Raw genomic sequence first — 17007 nt, 5'->3', positions numbered from 1 at the left:
ATGTTCTTGTATCATTAGCTTGTACATAACACACTGTTTGATGTTTCTTAACTTACTGTTGTTTAGATTTTCACCTTTGTTTTCTTATAACTGTCAACTGATCAGTGCTTTTCTGCAGGTTTTCTTAGGCAGCCCGGGCAAATTTTCATCTTTTTGATAACTATTGGCATATGAGATCATCTTGTCCTTCCTGCTAACTTTCATTTTCTGAAGTTTAATTTCAACACTGTCTTTTTCAAGTTGTGATTTACTTACTTATTTTTTTTGTTATTTAGATATCATATTGCTCATCAATTTATGGTTTCTTTCTATAGTGAAGTGACTCTATTAGCAAGAAATCAGAATATCACTAACTCTAGTGTGATTTAGTTATCATATTGCTTAAACTTATTCATGATTGCTTCCCACAAGGTAGATTGAGCTGAAGGGTAAAGGATCAGAAGAGTTGAAGTAGTGTGATTAGTTTCCTTTTTGCAATTTAATTTCTTGCAACTTAGTTATCATATTGCTTAAACTTATTCATGATTGCTTCCCACAAGGTAGATTGAGCTGAAGGGTAAAGGATCAGAAGAGTTGAAGTAGTGTCATTAGTTTCCTTTCTGCAATTTAATTTCTTGCAACTTAGTTATCATATTGCTTAAACTTATTCATGGTTGCTTCCCACAAGGTAGATTGAGCTGAAGGGTAAAGGATCAGAAGAGTTAAAGTAGTGTGACTAGTTTCTTTTATGCAATTTAATTTCTTGCCATTTAGATAGCATATTTCTTGACTTATTCATGATTACTTCCCACAAGGTAGATTGAGCTGAAGGGTAAAGGATCTAAAGAGTTAAAGTAGTGTGACTAGTTTCTTTTATGCAAATTAATTTCTTGCCATTTAGATAGCATATTGCTTGACTTATTCATGATTACTTCCCACAAGGTAGATTGAGCTGAAGGGTAAAGGATCTGAAGAGTTTAAGTAGTGTGAATTAGTGGCTTTGCTTTTGGTTTGAGTTGCTTTAAGTTCAGTTTTTACTTTCTTTTCATTCAGCAGCAAGGATACTGGGCCATTGTCATTAGTTCACTTTTTGATGCATTTAATTTCTCTTAAGAATTGATTTCAGTTTAGTTGTTTTAAAGCTTTCTTCTTGAGAACTTTCAAGTTTGAGAAAATCACCGTAGAAACCACCAACACCATCCATACTTCATACTTCACTTTCACTCTCACCATCACACATTAGGGAAAGATAAATCCAAAAATAAACTAAAAACTCAAAAACGACAAAAGATTAAGGAAATGGTTATCTAGTACATATAGTACACTTCACTTCGTCAGTTTACGAACCCCGGATTGACATTATAAATAGCAATTTAGATCACACTAAATTGACCAAACACTAGGTGCCCAGGAGATTTGTGCAACTTTTGGGTAGAGAAGTTGACTACTACCTAGATTTGTGCAAATCTTGGGATGAGCTACCCTACTGGGGAAAACTACGCAACTCCTGCTGGGAGTGTTGACTGGCAGAATTGCACAATCTTGGAGCCCAGCAGGCTGCTAGATAGGATTGTGCAATTTCTGGAGGGAAGGTTGGTTTCCCTCCAGAAATGCACAATTTTCTATGGGAAGCTGCTTAGCTTGCAGCTGGACCAAGTCTAGGTGAACATCCTGTGAGGGGAATGCATCAAGTTGTGATCGACGAGCTACTTTTGTGCAAGAAAAACACTGAAGCTTGTGAACCTGATGAATCAAGATAAGCTACTATGAAGGTTGGAATGGAGGGTCCAAAACGAAGCTAAAGAAAAATTTTGGAGGGTGGTTGTAGTTGCTACAACATAATCATAGGAAAATCTACCTAGGTTTGGGACTTCCACCTACCACCAAAATGTAGACATGGTTGAACCAAATCTCTCTTTCAACTAGTCACCCTCGTGCCATATTCCAAGCATGAATGTGGGATCTCATAGAAGAACCTATCCTAGAATAAGCAAGGGAATCTAGAGGTTAAACCACCTCCACCCTCATCAAACCATGATCACACCAAAACCAGTGCTCCGACCATAACCAAATTGAACTTGGAATTCCATCTAGAATCCATCACTATCCTTGAGGAATTTTTTATGTCCATGCCTCTCAGGCTTTATTGCAATCCAATCATGGATCACTAGGCCCTAAATCAAGACTAGTCTCTCAAGCTTTACCGCAATCCAAACCCAGATCACTAGGCCCTAAATTGAGACTTCTCCCTTAGGCTTTACTGTGTATCCCATGAAAAACGGTCAAGGGATTCCTAGGCCTTTGGGAATGAAACTTGAGACCACTTCCGCCCCAGATTTAGAAATCCATCTAAAAAACAAAGCTAAAAAACTGGAGTAAACATCCCAACACCATGGCATCCAGAAAAAGGAAAGGCTAAGCTGAAAACCATTGTCATAGCCCAACAAAACCATGCCACCGACATCAATAGAACCATACACCAACATCTAAATCCATGCATGTCGAAACCAACTAGGAAATAACACATGCAAAAGGTTACCTACAAGTATTCTTGTTAAAGCTATGTGATCCTTGTAACAAACCTCGTGAAAATTTCATGTAATAAAAGTTAATAAATGAAAAATAATAACAATGGTTGAAAGGACACTTACTCCAATCTAAATGTTGGGCAAAATCCTAGTGATGGGGATCACTTGTGATTGTTAATGGCTAGGGAGATTGGCAAAGGCAATGGCTAAGGTTTTGGAAAGGCAAAATGGTATTTCTGACACAATTATTTATGAAAATAAATGAAATTAGGAGAAAAAGGAAGTGAAAGGTTACATGTTGTATGTTAGGAGGGAAATGAAGGAAAATAATGGAAAATAAAGAAAATAGAGGCCTCATCCATAAAAAGGATTATGAGGGTCAGTTGGTAACCTTTTGTTAGTTCAATGTTGGAGCTCTCTCTCATTATTTTTTCTCTCTCATACTCTTGGATACTTATAGTTTTCTTGGAGAACTCTTGGAGGGTGTGGCATACTTAGATTTTTTGAACAAGAAGGCAAGGGAAGAGCAGGACAACACAAGAAGGCATCGAGATCAACATCTACATCATATTTGGTTGTAGTTACCAAGTTGCATGTATGATTTCTTCACTAGCTTTGGGATGCATGGCATATGGAAGTGGTTTCTTAGTTGTGATTTGTCATTGGAATGGAGGATTTCCTCAATCGATAGTGGATTTCCTAGCCTTGCAATTTCCTAGATAGCCATGGTGATTGTGGGTTTACTTTCATTGTTTGTTTTTGGTTGGTTCTCATGTTTCCTTACCTTGGGTTTAGTTACTAGTTCGTGGAAGCCCTGGTTAGACAAACTCTCTTGAAGCCCTGTAATAGTTTGGGTTGAGTTACTGGTCTTGGAAGCCCTTGGTGTGTTTGGATGGGGACCAATCTGATGAAGGTGTTGTGATGTCCTACCGTGAGGTGGAATCACTATTTAATGGGTTGAGGTGGATGGTCTCTGGAAGCCCTAGATGAGTTTTGATTAATGTGTTATATGGGGTCCCACATTCATGTTTGGAATATGTTAGGGGGTGAATGGATGAAGAGATATTTGGCTCAGCCATTCTATGGTTGGGTGGGACGTGGTAGTCCCATCTCTTGTTGGTTCATTTCATTTATTAATGAGAAATTCATACCCTTGATTTTCATGTGTAAATGCACTGATGTATATGTAGATTTGGATGGTTGATATGTTTATGTTATTTATGTTCTAATTATGCTAGTGTTGACAATATTGGACCCACCAACATGTCAGGGGATATCCCTAATAAGAAGTCCCAACTAAACCTCAGATCGTTTGGAGTAGGAATCCGAGTAGTGTGTAGTACAATAATGCCTTAATTGCAATAGCGCGCAGAGGTAAGCCTGATATATTTTTCGGAAGCAATTTTATGACCTTGCGACGAGTCAAGAGAGATGCATGGGGGGTTATGACAGACGAAGGGGAAAAGGAAGTGTGTCCCTTAGAAACATGTAATAGTACATAACCTGAAAGGAACATATGAGAAGATGGAAATCATGGGATGGAAGCGGAGTAGTCCATAATCCAAGGTGATGAGTTAAACCAATAACACGTCTCCAACAAGATTCATACAATTATATACAAAATAGTTCATAAACGAATGTATAAGTTAAATAACATACATTGCTAAAGCAACCAAAATAGTCCAACTACAATAACAACATATGCATGAAAACGTGTTGTCTCTGTTAAATTATATAAAGTGAAAGTTCCATCCATACATACACCATGACAACCACTAGCCCCAATAATGGAACATTACATTCAACACTACCTGTTCCTCTAAGGAGATGTACTCTCTCTGAACTATGGATAAGACAAGGCTCATCGTAATACTCTCCAAGCCTTCTCTAAGCAATGCCTAGTCAAAATCTTGGTTCCCAAAAGCCTCTACTATGAGTTATGAGGTTCTATATATAACAAAGGGTGGGGATACCATTGACATTACCCTTTGACTCTTTGACTTCCCTCATGACTTTTCACATTACAATAGTGATTGTTTAAATTCCACTAATGACACTTGGAATTATACTTACAACATATTTACAATAATACAATTTCAGCATATACCCATGTGGGAGAAAATAAGCTTTAGTTAGCCTGAAAACATAAACAACATCACTCAGGGTCTTGTGGAAAGACCAACTCAGTAACCTCCTCATGGTGATCTTCACTGACGAACTGATATGAAGCTTGGTATTGCACTATAGTGTCCCTGTACCATTTGATGATGTCTTTGTTGAAGCAAACTCTTGCCTCCATAACTTCTGGGTATATGGTTCTGAAACCTAGTGTCCTCAGTGTGGTTGGACCACCGACGTACTTCTGTAAGTTATCTGCGTTCAATTGCAAGTCATCACTGGTGGGCTCACGTGTCAACTGCTCTATGTACTCATCAACATCTAGCATTACTTGTTTATTCATTCAGTTCTCTATGAGGGTTCTGATGGAAGGGATCTTGTGTGTTCGCACTATGACATCTAGACTCTTGAATAACCTTTCATAAGAAGCCTCAATGCTAGTGATGAGAGGAGGGAGCTGCTCGTAGTTCTGGAATAACATCTGAATTTGTGCTTTGTCTAGCTCATCCTCTGGCTTCATCTTCTTGTGCAAGTAAAGTGGGGCTCCCTTGTACCTCATTGTTCACTCCTGCATGTGCGTGATAGCAACATCAATGTCTTTGAGAGTTTGGGTTTTCTGCACACACTTCTGCTGAAATCCATATAGATGGACAATCACTTTATGCACGGAAATAAATTTTCTATACACTAACAAATGGTGGCCTCCAACGTATATATCTCCATCGCCATTTCTTTCTTCATCTTTTTCATAGTGGATCCCATGGATTGTTGTATTTTATGCCTAGCCTCTTACATGTCCTTTGCTGTTGAATCATTCTCTACTATCAAGAACTTGATCGTTGAACTCGTGGCTTTTGCATAAGCCCTAGAAGCCTTGACCATGGAAATTGGATGTCTTCTCGAATCTGGTACAATCACCCTTTCTTCTATGAGTGTAGGTGATGTATGATCATCCAAAAGTTTCTTTCTTCATGCTTTTAATTTCTCATCAAATGCCAAATTGCACACATCCATCTTCGATCATCATCAAGGAGAATAATCTCTCCTTGTTCACTCGGGATTTCTCTATTGCCAAAGGAGGTGAAGCCTGTGGGGTGACCTCAATTTCTCTTGGCATGAGAATGATATTCTAATCATGCTGCTCCTGTACCATCTCTGTGTCCATTTGTTCAATCATCTATTCATCTTGTTGAGAAAGTTCTTGTTCATGCAGCTACTCACCATGTTCTTCATCTGCTGCTGGAAAATCAGAGTATTCAACCTGTATTGGCACAATTTTCTCTAATAATGCACCTTGCGCTTCATCCTATTCCTATTCCTGCTACACTTCCCTCTCTCTTCTATGCAACTCCTGTTCTTCTATGAGGTTCTATGCTACCTCCTGTAACTTCCTTTCTACTTCTTCTAGTCTTTGCTTCTCCCTTTTTCTCTATGCTACTCTCCTTTCGCGTTGTCACCTCTTTGCATCTATCTCCGAAGCTACTTTCTCAATAGTGGATCCTCTTTAAACTTGTATCTTTGCTTTGCCTTTGTGCTCTCGACAATCTTCCTCCTGCCTTTGTCTTGTGTCGGTCTGTTGCTCACTATCATTGTTATTGTTGCTTCTCATGGTGCTGTTGCGTGGAGTGTTGTTTTCCATTCTACTGCTATGTCGACAGGTTCATGGAGCTCAAAGGAGTTGTAGCAATACCTATAAGGATCTTCCTCTAGCTAATGACATGCCTTGTGGATCCATGGGTTGTACACCTTCTCATTGTGCTCTTTGCTTATGCAGTAAGGGTCATACGGATTGAAACTCTTGGTGCTGAATCCGAACTTCTTCATGTCCTCGGCCTCGATATCTACATCCTTTAAAGTACATATCACATACAATCCAATATACAAAGGAAGAGTGGGACATAGTGCCTTCTTCCTCTTGTGTAGTCCTGCTAATAACCTTGTGGATATATGGTATGAAACTTCTTGCATGACCAACTTGTCCATGGAAAACCTTGGTAGCTGAGGCAGAGGATTCTTTGCACCAAACATCCTAATGAAGGTGCCATCGAGTGAGGCATACTAATTTGCAATTTTGAGCAATGCCTGCATCGCTTCCTGGGACATGCAAGGCGGACCTTGTTCGAAGATCATATTGTACAGTGAGGTGATGAAGTGGTCAGAGAGTCTTGTCATGACTCCTTGGTAGCTGCACTTAGAGAGAAACTTGCAATAAATGCTCATAGCATCCTTTGACGATGTCCATGTTCAACCCATGCCAAGGAGCTATTGTTGGGCATAGATTACATCAAGAAGGTATGCAGACATAAAGGATCTTGCTTTTCCATCCTTAGGTGGAATCTAGGCATTAGACACATGCAATTTCAGCTGAAGAGCCAACATGTCTGACCAGTTGAAGGGCCTTCCTTCACTTTCCAACTGATCTAACATAATCACCTAACTCCGCGGGAAGGTCTCCATGCTCTCTTGAACATACAAGCGACTTATGAAGATGACCAAGAGTTTGTACACCTTCCTGATTGATTTCATCCTGTATACCTGGTTGGGCGTCGTCATGAACTTTGATGGCTCCTTTACCCAACGCTTCATGATATCTCTAGTATTCACGTTGCCGTTGGGAGTGAAGAAAAATGCATCCAAGTGATTCACCGGTTGCAGCAAGTGATATATATGATGGTATTTTTCCATCCTTAAGGTGGCAATCTTTGTTCCACTGGTATTACTCAATCTCATTATCGCAGGATCAGTATGTGAGACAACCCAGTGAATGACATCCGTGCATGGGAAGGCATGGTACCTACATGCAACCTTGTACAAGTTTGACTTGTGAATGTTGACATAGACTTGTCAATCTTCCAGATCTTCCTTGAAACTGCCTGCAAATATGTCCTTTATTTCTTTCCATTTGATCTTCATGTGCTTTTCTATGAACAGTTGTGTGTTTGCATAGATAGGAAAATTCATAGGCACCTGTTCAACTACATCTCCAGTGTTTCTCTCTACAATGTCCTTTGATCCAGCTGTCTTGGAGACCATGATGCTTGTACTGTTGAGAGATTACTCAACAACGGATGTACCTAGAGACAAATTGGACACTCATGGGAAGCAAATGTCAGTTTAAAACCACATAGCACTTCAAGGATTGATCATGCAACAAGCTGGGTAATCGTTGGGAAAGATTGTGCAGTAGTGACTCTTAGAGCCTGGGAAATATCAGCTGGAACTGTGCATTGCACAATCCCAACTGCCAGTGAGATGTGATGTTGACTGGAACTACATAGAGTACAGTCTAGTAAGGCTAAATATGGATTGAAATTGTGCAATTCACAGTTTAGTCCAGTTTGGTTGTTGGTTGGAACTGCACATTGTACATTCCCAGTGGGAAAGACTAGGCACTGTCTCCCAAAACTATGCAAAGAACACCTAGAGGCTAATGAAACAAAGCTTCTGTGAAATTCTTGGAGCCAAGGCAAAGCCTTGAGGTCTAGGAATGTACAGTGCATGCTAGGAAAACCAAGATTTGAGCTAAGGAAACCAAGATCTACCCAAGGGTGACTTGAAAATGAGTAGATTTGAATGCATGGGAAAATATGGTGTAGATCTAAGTGAATGGAAATGCATGCAATCAAATAAAGTGCAAGAATTAGTCAAATAGAAGAACAAGAGAGCTCATGAAGAGACTCATTGCAACAACGACTGTTAGTGCAGAAACAGGGTCATGCATGCGACACTAAGGAAATGCAATGAAAAACTTGAACCAACACTTCTACAAGTTAAAATAAACATAAATGCTAATGGTCATTTAGTAAAACATGCAAAACAACACTCACACAAGCCAAGAAAAGAAAAGCAATAGAAAAAGCAGCAAAATAATTAAAAATAAAAACTTACCCAAAAAGGTTGTGCCTACTATGGCTAACGTTCCAAGATGCCTTGGGAATGCCATAGCTCCAAGATCGAATGTGTAGAATGAGCCATGAGGAATCATTTAAATAAATTTGATAGATTTAGGGTTTATGATGTGCATGCCACAAATCTAGGAAAAGGCGACACTTAGCGGGAAGTTTCTAAAATTAACTTGCATGTAACTCCTGCTTGGTAAAAATAGATCCCTATTTTCTAGGGATGCTTTTTTATTTCCACTTTTTCCTTTTTCGAGAAAGGTTGTTATGCATGCAAGGAAGAATTGCACAATTCTGGAGGTAACTGAGCAACCTACCAACACATTCAACGAACATCAGCTAAAGAATGCTTCAACGCAATTCATGGGTTGAATGGCATTGGTTGCCTCTCATGCTCTCCGTAGTTTCCCAACTATAGACAAGCTGTCAGCGAGGTCTTCGCAATTCCTGAGCCAAACCTCACTGCTGGGTTGCTTTGCGCAATTCCTGAGAGCATAACAAGTTTCCCTCTAAGACTATGCATTTTTCCAAGATAGCGCAAGAACTGGGTTTAGGCCAAGTCACAGGAGGTTAGCTTGTGGTTAGAAAACAAGGCAAGTTAGCAAAGACAAGCTGTATAGCCAAATATAAACTCAACTAAAAACACAAGTACCTAGGCAATGCAAGACAAGTTGCTTAGGATTTTGGTAGGGAGGTTCCCAAACAAAGCTAAGGAAAAATTTTCGAGGGTGTTTGTAGCCGCTACAACATTGGCGACACACTAGTAGAACTCCAGATCTTTGTATGGACCTTGTTTCGTGTAAAGCAAGTCTAGCTCCCCAGAAAGTATTGTTTGAGTCTTTAATCATCATGGCTTCTACACTAGCTTGAGTTAAAGATATAGTCCCTGCCATTCTTTTGATCGGTCAACACACATACCAAGCCAAGTCAATTGAGTTGTTTCCATTGGGGATGACAGGTATATTGGTGCACAAGTAATATAACTATTAGAGTTTTAGTTGCATCTATAGTATTTGCTCCACTTCTAGAAGGCCTAGATAGTACCCCGACGGAGTCATGCCGGAACACAAGAATCGCTTCACTGCCAACGAGCTTGGTTAGTACCCTAGCAGAGTTACTTGCATCACCTCTCTACCCAAGAATCCTTTCTCTTCTTTTTCCTTCATTTTATTATTATTAATTTTTTTCATTTTCAAGAATTCTACATAGGCACTTATTTATTTTTCATGAGATGGATGATGGATCTCGACTTATTAAGAGCATAAGAGGTTGTCCCTTCAGATAAGTATGTTATATATACCTGTGACATACTTGTTAAGGTTTTACCCTCACCTTATTCTACTTGACTGAGCTGACAAGGGTTAACCAAATATAGAAAACCGATTAGAGTAGGAGGTACTAGTTAAAAGTGCAAGCATTATGTTTTCACCAAGACTCAATCTAAACAAAACATATTTTCCATCAGGGTACTATCCATTGAAGACAACAAGCCCTTCATAAAGGGAGAGGAAAACATATAACCAATTTTTGATAGTTGTACAAGTCCTCTTGTATTTGAACTTGCTTGTCTCAAGAGCCAAACATGGTTTCAAGTGAAGCTAAACCTACGGATAAAAAACAAGAAAACAAACAAACAAGCAAAACATGTCAGAAAAGAAAAACATGAAAGCAAAGAAAAGCAAGAAAGAAAATACAATAAAAGTAAAACATTACTCTTACTCATACGCTAAACAATTCATGGGCCTACTCACGTAAAGTGATATTTCCAATGCAACCACCGACACATTGGTTGACCCATGTTGGTGAAGGCATGGTTGAAAAGAAAGATAAGTATGTAAACCATCACACAAGAAAGATAAAATAGTGAAGACCAACACGCTCGAAGTTTAAAATAATCCACAGAAAAGAAAAGGGTAAAAGTGCAAGACAAACATTCTTTGGACATACCATGGTGTTGCAACATGTTGTGCGTAGACGATGAGCATGTACACTCTTTTGACCATGACAAACAAGAAAACATGAGGAAGGAAGACAAGTTATGTTTCACAAAATTTCTCATTGTGTATGATTCCTCCAATGCATGAGCGATTGGATCATGTGATACAAGTGGAGGATGTGAAATATGTGGATCATATTTATCTTCAATGCAAACAAGAGAGTGATGAGGAGCCTAGAGTGTTTCAATAGATTTCTAACGAGGAGTGCAACTAAACTCAAGGCAGTGAGGACCTGACATAACCATCAGCTCAAGATGAAGTGCCTCGACATTTTGAGGGGTTTCCACTTCATAAACAGGTATATCATCAAATATTGGTAGCTTAGGAAGATCAACGATAAATGAATCAGCGTCATGATTGAATGAAGGAGTAAAGAGATTATGACACCCATGATAAAAAAAAATTGATATGTTCATCAACATCCTCATGATCTCATGAATCATATAGAGGGGTTGATGAGAAACAAGAATGTTCACCCTCTAAGTTTTGATAAAGAAAATATGACACATTGGGTGGATTGAGAGATAAATATGTGTCCTCTCCGTAATCAAATGAAGAACTAACATCTAGTGTGTTCTGTAAATGATAGGAAGTAAAGACGTCTAATGATGAGTTTTCACAAGGAAAATAAAAAATGGTAGGGTCACAAAAGATATCAGGATAAAGAGGATGAGGTGTGGATGGAAGAAGGTCATCCTTCACCACGAGTTATTATTCAGATTCCGATGCATACTCATCATAAATGATAGCACAGGTTGGATGCTCAACACCAATTCTTTCGACAACTTGATCCTTGTGAACAACGAATGTGAAGTATGAAACGAGATAACACAACACAATACAATCTAGAGGATCAATAGAATGAGAGGATGGGGGTTGAGAGAACAAGTTCATGTGACAACCAACAGGTTTGCAAGCCAAATCTAAACAGATATGTAGAGCAAGTGGGGTGGGAGGATGTTATAGTGCAACAATTGTGTGCTTACATTCTCCCACCTCACACTGCAGAGCCATAGTTGTTTGATTAGAAGCAGAGGAAGAATGGTCACTTGTGACAACAACCTTTTCCATCTTAGGTTTGGAAGCTCTAACACCAAGGTATGATGGGAAGGGTTCGAATAATTCTAAGATATGCATATTTTCAGATATGTGAAGAAGATACTGAAATATTTCATTTATAAATTTCCAATCAATTTCATCTTCAAGGATTTGAAATGCGAGATTACGAAAGTGATCCCAAACTAGCAAAAGGGATTCATCTGGTGCTTTTTGTAATTCCATTTTTTTTTATTGAGTGCTTTACGATCATAATGATAGAAAGCATGGGCCAACTCTCTGATTAACTGATCATAAGAGTGAATTGATGTTGCAGGAAATGTGACACACCATTACAGTGTGTGTCCTCAGAACATGAATGCAAACAACGAGCAGGCAACATGATCTTGATCAATTTCATTCATTTCACAGAAGCCCATGTAGGCAACTCCGTGACTAAGAAAGGATACTCCACCTTCACCATCATATGTATTATGTGACAAGTCAATGTAAAGATCCTCCAGCACATCAAATCATGTCCATGAGACATGCATGTTAGGGGTTGGATTGTAATGTAAGTAATGAAATATGTACAGAGATGCAAAAACTACTTTGAGGACTCAACTTTTCATTTGGCCCTCCTAGCGCCAAAAATGTTGATGGTGCTAGACCCACCAACATGTCACGGGATCTCCCCAGTAAGAAGTCCCAACTAGATCTCAAACCATTTAGAGAAGGAGTCCCAACAATGGGTAGTACAGTAGTGCCTTGACTACGATAGCACACAAAGGTAAGTGTGACATCCTTGTCGAAAGAAAATGTGTGACCTTGCAGTGAGTCAAGGGATATGCATGGGGGGTTCTAACACACGAATGGGAAAATAAAGTGTGTCGCTTAGAAGTCTATAATAGTATGCAACCTGAAAGGAACACACGAGAAGAAGGACATCACAGGCTAGAAGTGGAGTAGTCCACAATACAAGTTGACTGGTTAAACCAATAAAAAGCCTCCAACAAGATTCATACAATCATATACAAAAAAGTACATACACAAATGCGTAAGTTAAATAACATACATTGCTAAAGCGACCAAAATAATCCAACTACAATAAAAACATATGAATGAAAATGTGTTGACTTTGTTATATCATATAAAGTGAAAGTTCCATCCATACATACACCATGACAGCCACTTGCCCCAAAAGTGGAACATTACAGTCAACACTGCCTGCTACTCCAAAGAGATGTACACACTCTACACTGTGGAGAAGACAAGGCTCATCACAATACTCTCCAAGCCTTCTGTTAGCCATGCCTAGTCAAAATCTTGGCTCTCAAAAGCCTCTACTATGAGTTATGAGGTTCTATGTATAACGAAGGGTGGGGTGACCATTAGCATTACCCTTTGATTCTTGAACTACCCTCATGACTCTTCACATTAAAATAGTGACTATTTACATTCCATGTTGGAAATACTTGGGGGGGGGGGGTAAATTAGTATTTCTTTTTCCCACTATTTTTTTTCCAGTTAAAACATATATATTTAGAACACAATATGAACAACAAGAATAAATTCTTTTATTAATATAAACTATGCAGTAAAATGGATATAATATATAGATGGTTACAATCAGTTGCCAAGCACCAACATGGAATTTGGTGAGGCTCCAACCTCCAGAGCACCAACACTATTTCGCCAAGACACCAATCTTCGACTTAGGAGCACAAACTCCCAAGGACTTCAATCCTTCCTACTTCTGAGGCATCAACCCCAAGGACTCCAATCCTTCTCACTTTTGAGGCACCAACCCCAAGGACTCCAATCCTTCTCACTTCTGAGGCACCAACCCCAAGGACTCCAATCCTTCTCACTTTTGAGGTACCAACCCCAACGACTCCAATCCTATCTTGTCAAGGCATGTTTGATAGTAATCTTTTGCTCTCAGAACTCTTCTCTGCTGAGTTCTATCTATTTACAACTTCACTGTAGTCTCTAGGCTACTGTATCAATGAAAACTAGTCTTCTTATGAATGAGTCTTTACAACTCTGCACACTACCCACACATAGTGTCCAATAGCCTTCATGCTCTCTTATAATGTCTTCACATAGCTCTAGTTAGCCTAATGTTAGCTACACTAAGCTCTGCATAAAGAACAACTTCTTGTTCAAGCTTATGTTCTTTGTTGGCTACTTCTCCCCTTCAACTATCTGCTATCCTATTGGCCCTTCAACCCTCTTTCTGTTCTACTAGATCCTCTCGCTACCTCTGTCTCCTCCAGCTTATTTTCCACATCTTTCAATAGCCTTCAACATAATTCTCTAGCAACTTCATACAATGCTTAACCACCTCTGCTACTTTTGCTACCTCACACTCTGGTTCTTCACCATAGCGACAGCCCCCACAGTCCTCTGTTTTTTTTGTTTTATACATACCCATGCCTTCGTCCATTTGTTTCTGCTTACACCGGCTCATAGACTTCCTCAATGCTTGCTATAATTTCCTCTGTGCTTGCTTGCTTCTTCAGCTTCCCAGCTTTTGGTTTCCTCTGTCTATTCGTGCTCACAGGACACGTTGAATCAATGGCAAGAACTAAGTCATACACAGAGGACACATATTCAGAAAACAATAAAAACGCTCTTGTTTTCTCATGATAGCAGGCATACACAGGGATGAATTATTTAATGGACTTGCCACGTCCTGATCGCAATCGCCATCGACATTATTTCAGCCTCCTGAACTATCGAGAGCATTCCGTAGTGTATTTCTACCTCTAAATGCCGCGTAAGTCAAAAATTCATTTACACAGGAAACATAGGCAAAATAGCTAAAGGGCAGACTTCAATATTAATTCACCTACAACTAATCCTGTATCGGATCCACAGCGTATGTCACAATCGGCACTCAAGGCTTCCAGTGGTCCTTTATACATCAACCCCATGACATCGCTGACGGCTGACGGTCGATCCTCCACTGCTTCAATGGACTGGATGCAATATGGTATTAAACCATGGTTTATATGCCTGTCAAGTCCACATGCTTTATCGCAATCAGCAATCGCGGCTTCTAGAAGTCTTTTATAAGCTGAGCTCATGACATTGCTGATGGCCGATGGCCAATTCTCCTGTGGATGCGATATGATATTAAACTATTGTTAACAACTCTGTCGGGTCCATAGCTCCATCGCAATCTATGGATCATAAAGGGGCCGCTTAACACTGTATTCCCTCTACTCCGAATTCCTGATGCGATAAGCGCTATCGGTGACCACAAGTCGCACAGGGTCAAGACTCATCGTTAACATAGACCCCTCATAGCGATGCGATGTGCTGAACCCGATAGGATCCCAAATATCCCGTGCATATATTTTCAAGTCTGCTTTCCACCTCCGATAGTGTTAAACCTATATATATGGGCTTTCTATCCGCCGATAGTGTTAAAGCATGCATACATGGGTTTTACAGGCCCGATAACGCAACTGGATATATCTATATGAGTTTTGCCCCCGATGGCTCCCGATGGCTCCCAATAACTCTGTCTTCTTCCTCTGTGGATCTAATGGCTCTATTTTCTGTTAAATGCATCCATTGCTCCTCCGATGGCTCCCGATAGTGCAGTTGCATGCATACATGTGATAGTTGTTAAATGCATGCGTATAAGCTCTCCGATCTCTCTGTTTCTGTGTTTCCTCCGTTTGCTCTATTTGCTCATCTTCATTGGCATATATATCTGACATATACATATATATGGCTCCTCTAGTGGTGCTTCATGCTCTGTTAGCTGATCTGGAGGCTATGTCTGCTCCTCTTGTCTCCATCTACTCCTTTGGTGGCTTGTCTGCTCCTATTTGCTCCTCTTCTTTGTTTTATATATATATATATATATATATATATATATATATATATATATATATGTGTGTGTGTGTGTGTGTGTGTGTGTGTGTGTGTGTGGCTACTCCTGTAGGTTCTTTGTGGGCATGTATTACATGCAACGCTCCTCCAATATGGCTCCTCTTGCTCTGATATGCCTCCTTGCTATATGGTTCCTCCTGTAACTCCTCTTGCTCCAATGTGCCTCCTCTGGCTTGGCAGTGTCTTTCAAAGACCTCCTTGCATATATGAATGCCTCTCTTACTCTGATATCCTATGATATGCTTTGATCTGCCTCCTTAGGTAACTCCTCTTTGCTTATGGCTTGGCTATCCTTATGGCCTTGCTCCTGTTTCTTCATGAATCTGCTCTGCATCCCCTTGGCTTCATGTCATCCTCTAGTATCCAGAATATTTCCATATAGACATCAATGACAACCTAGGTCAATAATCTCCCCCTTTGTTATTGATGGCAATATTCTTCTTCTCTCCCCCTTTGACATCAATGGCAAAGGAGTGCTTTGGGACTCCCCCTATCAAGCTGCTTTTTTTCTTCATGAATGGTAGATCTTCATGGGTCTGTGCCTCCCCCTGTCATGGTTCTCTTATTCTTTGTACTCAAGATAGAAGGATTGATATTTTATCATCAATTTGCACATTATTCCTTCTTCATGTCTCAGAATTGCTTTATCATGGCTTCAACAATGCTTAAGGATGCTCTACTTTAATGCTTTCATTTAGATTGCAAATGGCCATATACCAAGTTTCCATGTCCATGCTTTCATGCTTCAATCCATATTGATGTGTCCATAGGCAGAATTGAGAGACCTTCATAGTCCGAATCAAGAGAAAATGCCCCTGAGATTGTCTTTCTTGCTATCTTTCTTCAGATTTGAGTTCCTTTGTGTCTCTGTGCTTCCCCTTAAGTTATTGCCATCCTTTCCTTGTGTTCTTGTACATATCTCAACTAGTTATTTCCTCTTAGCAGATTTAGATATCCAATCTATGACTGTCTTTTAAATACAATTGTTGATCTGCATCTTCATGCAGTGCTTCAGTTTTGATATAGGCTACCAGCTGCTCTTACTTCAGACTCCATTCCAGATGTATCTATTTGATTGAAGATTGCCTCTATTAGTGTCCATAATTTCTGTTCTCACATCAAATTCCTGAGTCAATACATTTAGCATCGGTAATATCAGCACCATAATTATTTTCCCTATTACAGAATCATGTTCTTCAATGGAGTATTCCTAAGAAATGATCTTCATCAAAGAATGATTGTTAATATAGCTCAACAAGGATTTCATCAGGACCCTTTTCACTAATAGCTTCTGCAGTAATGATCAAGAATCACAGGCTCCCCCTAACTATATGCATCATCTCCTTTTGGCAGAGTCTTCCCATCAAATGCTTAGATTGTCAAAATTTAGGCCAATGACATATGCTGTTGGTTGGAGAGCTCAAGGGACTTTTGGATTGTATTTGCTTTCTTCTCCATACTTGTGCAACTTTCTTCTTTTGCATGGTTCTAGCTTGTGTAAGAACCCATGTTAAGTTACAATCACGTGCCATATGACCAATG

The sequence above is a fragment of the Pinus tabuliformis genome, chromosome 2_1, assembly GCF_031772625.1.
Source record: "Pinus tabuliformis cultivar Carrire ecotype Pingquan chromosome 2_1, CPIR1, whole genome shotgun sequence".
Lineage (NCBI taxonomy): Eukaryota > Viridiplantae > Streptophyta > Pinopsida > Pinales > Pinaceae > Pinus > Pinus tabuliformis.
The sequence above is the reverse complement of the archived record's forward strand: the minus strand, read 5'-3'. Positions refer to the sequence as shown.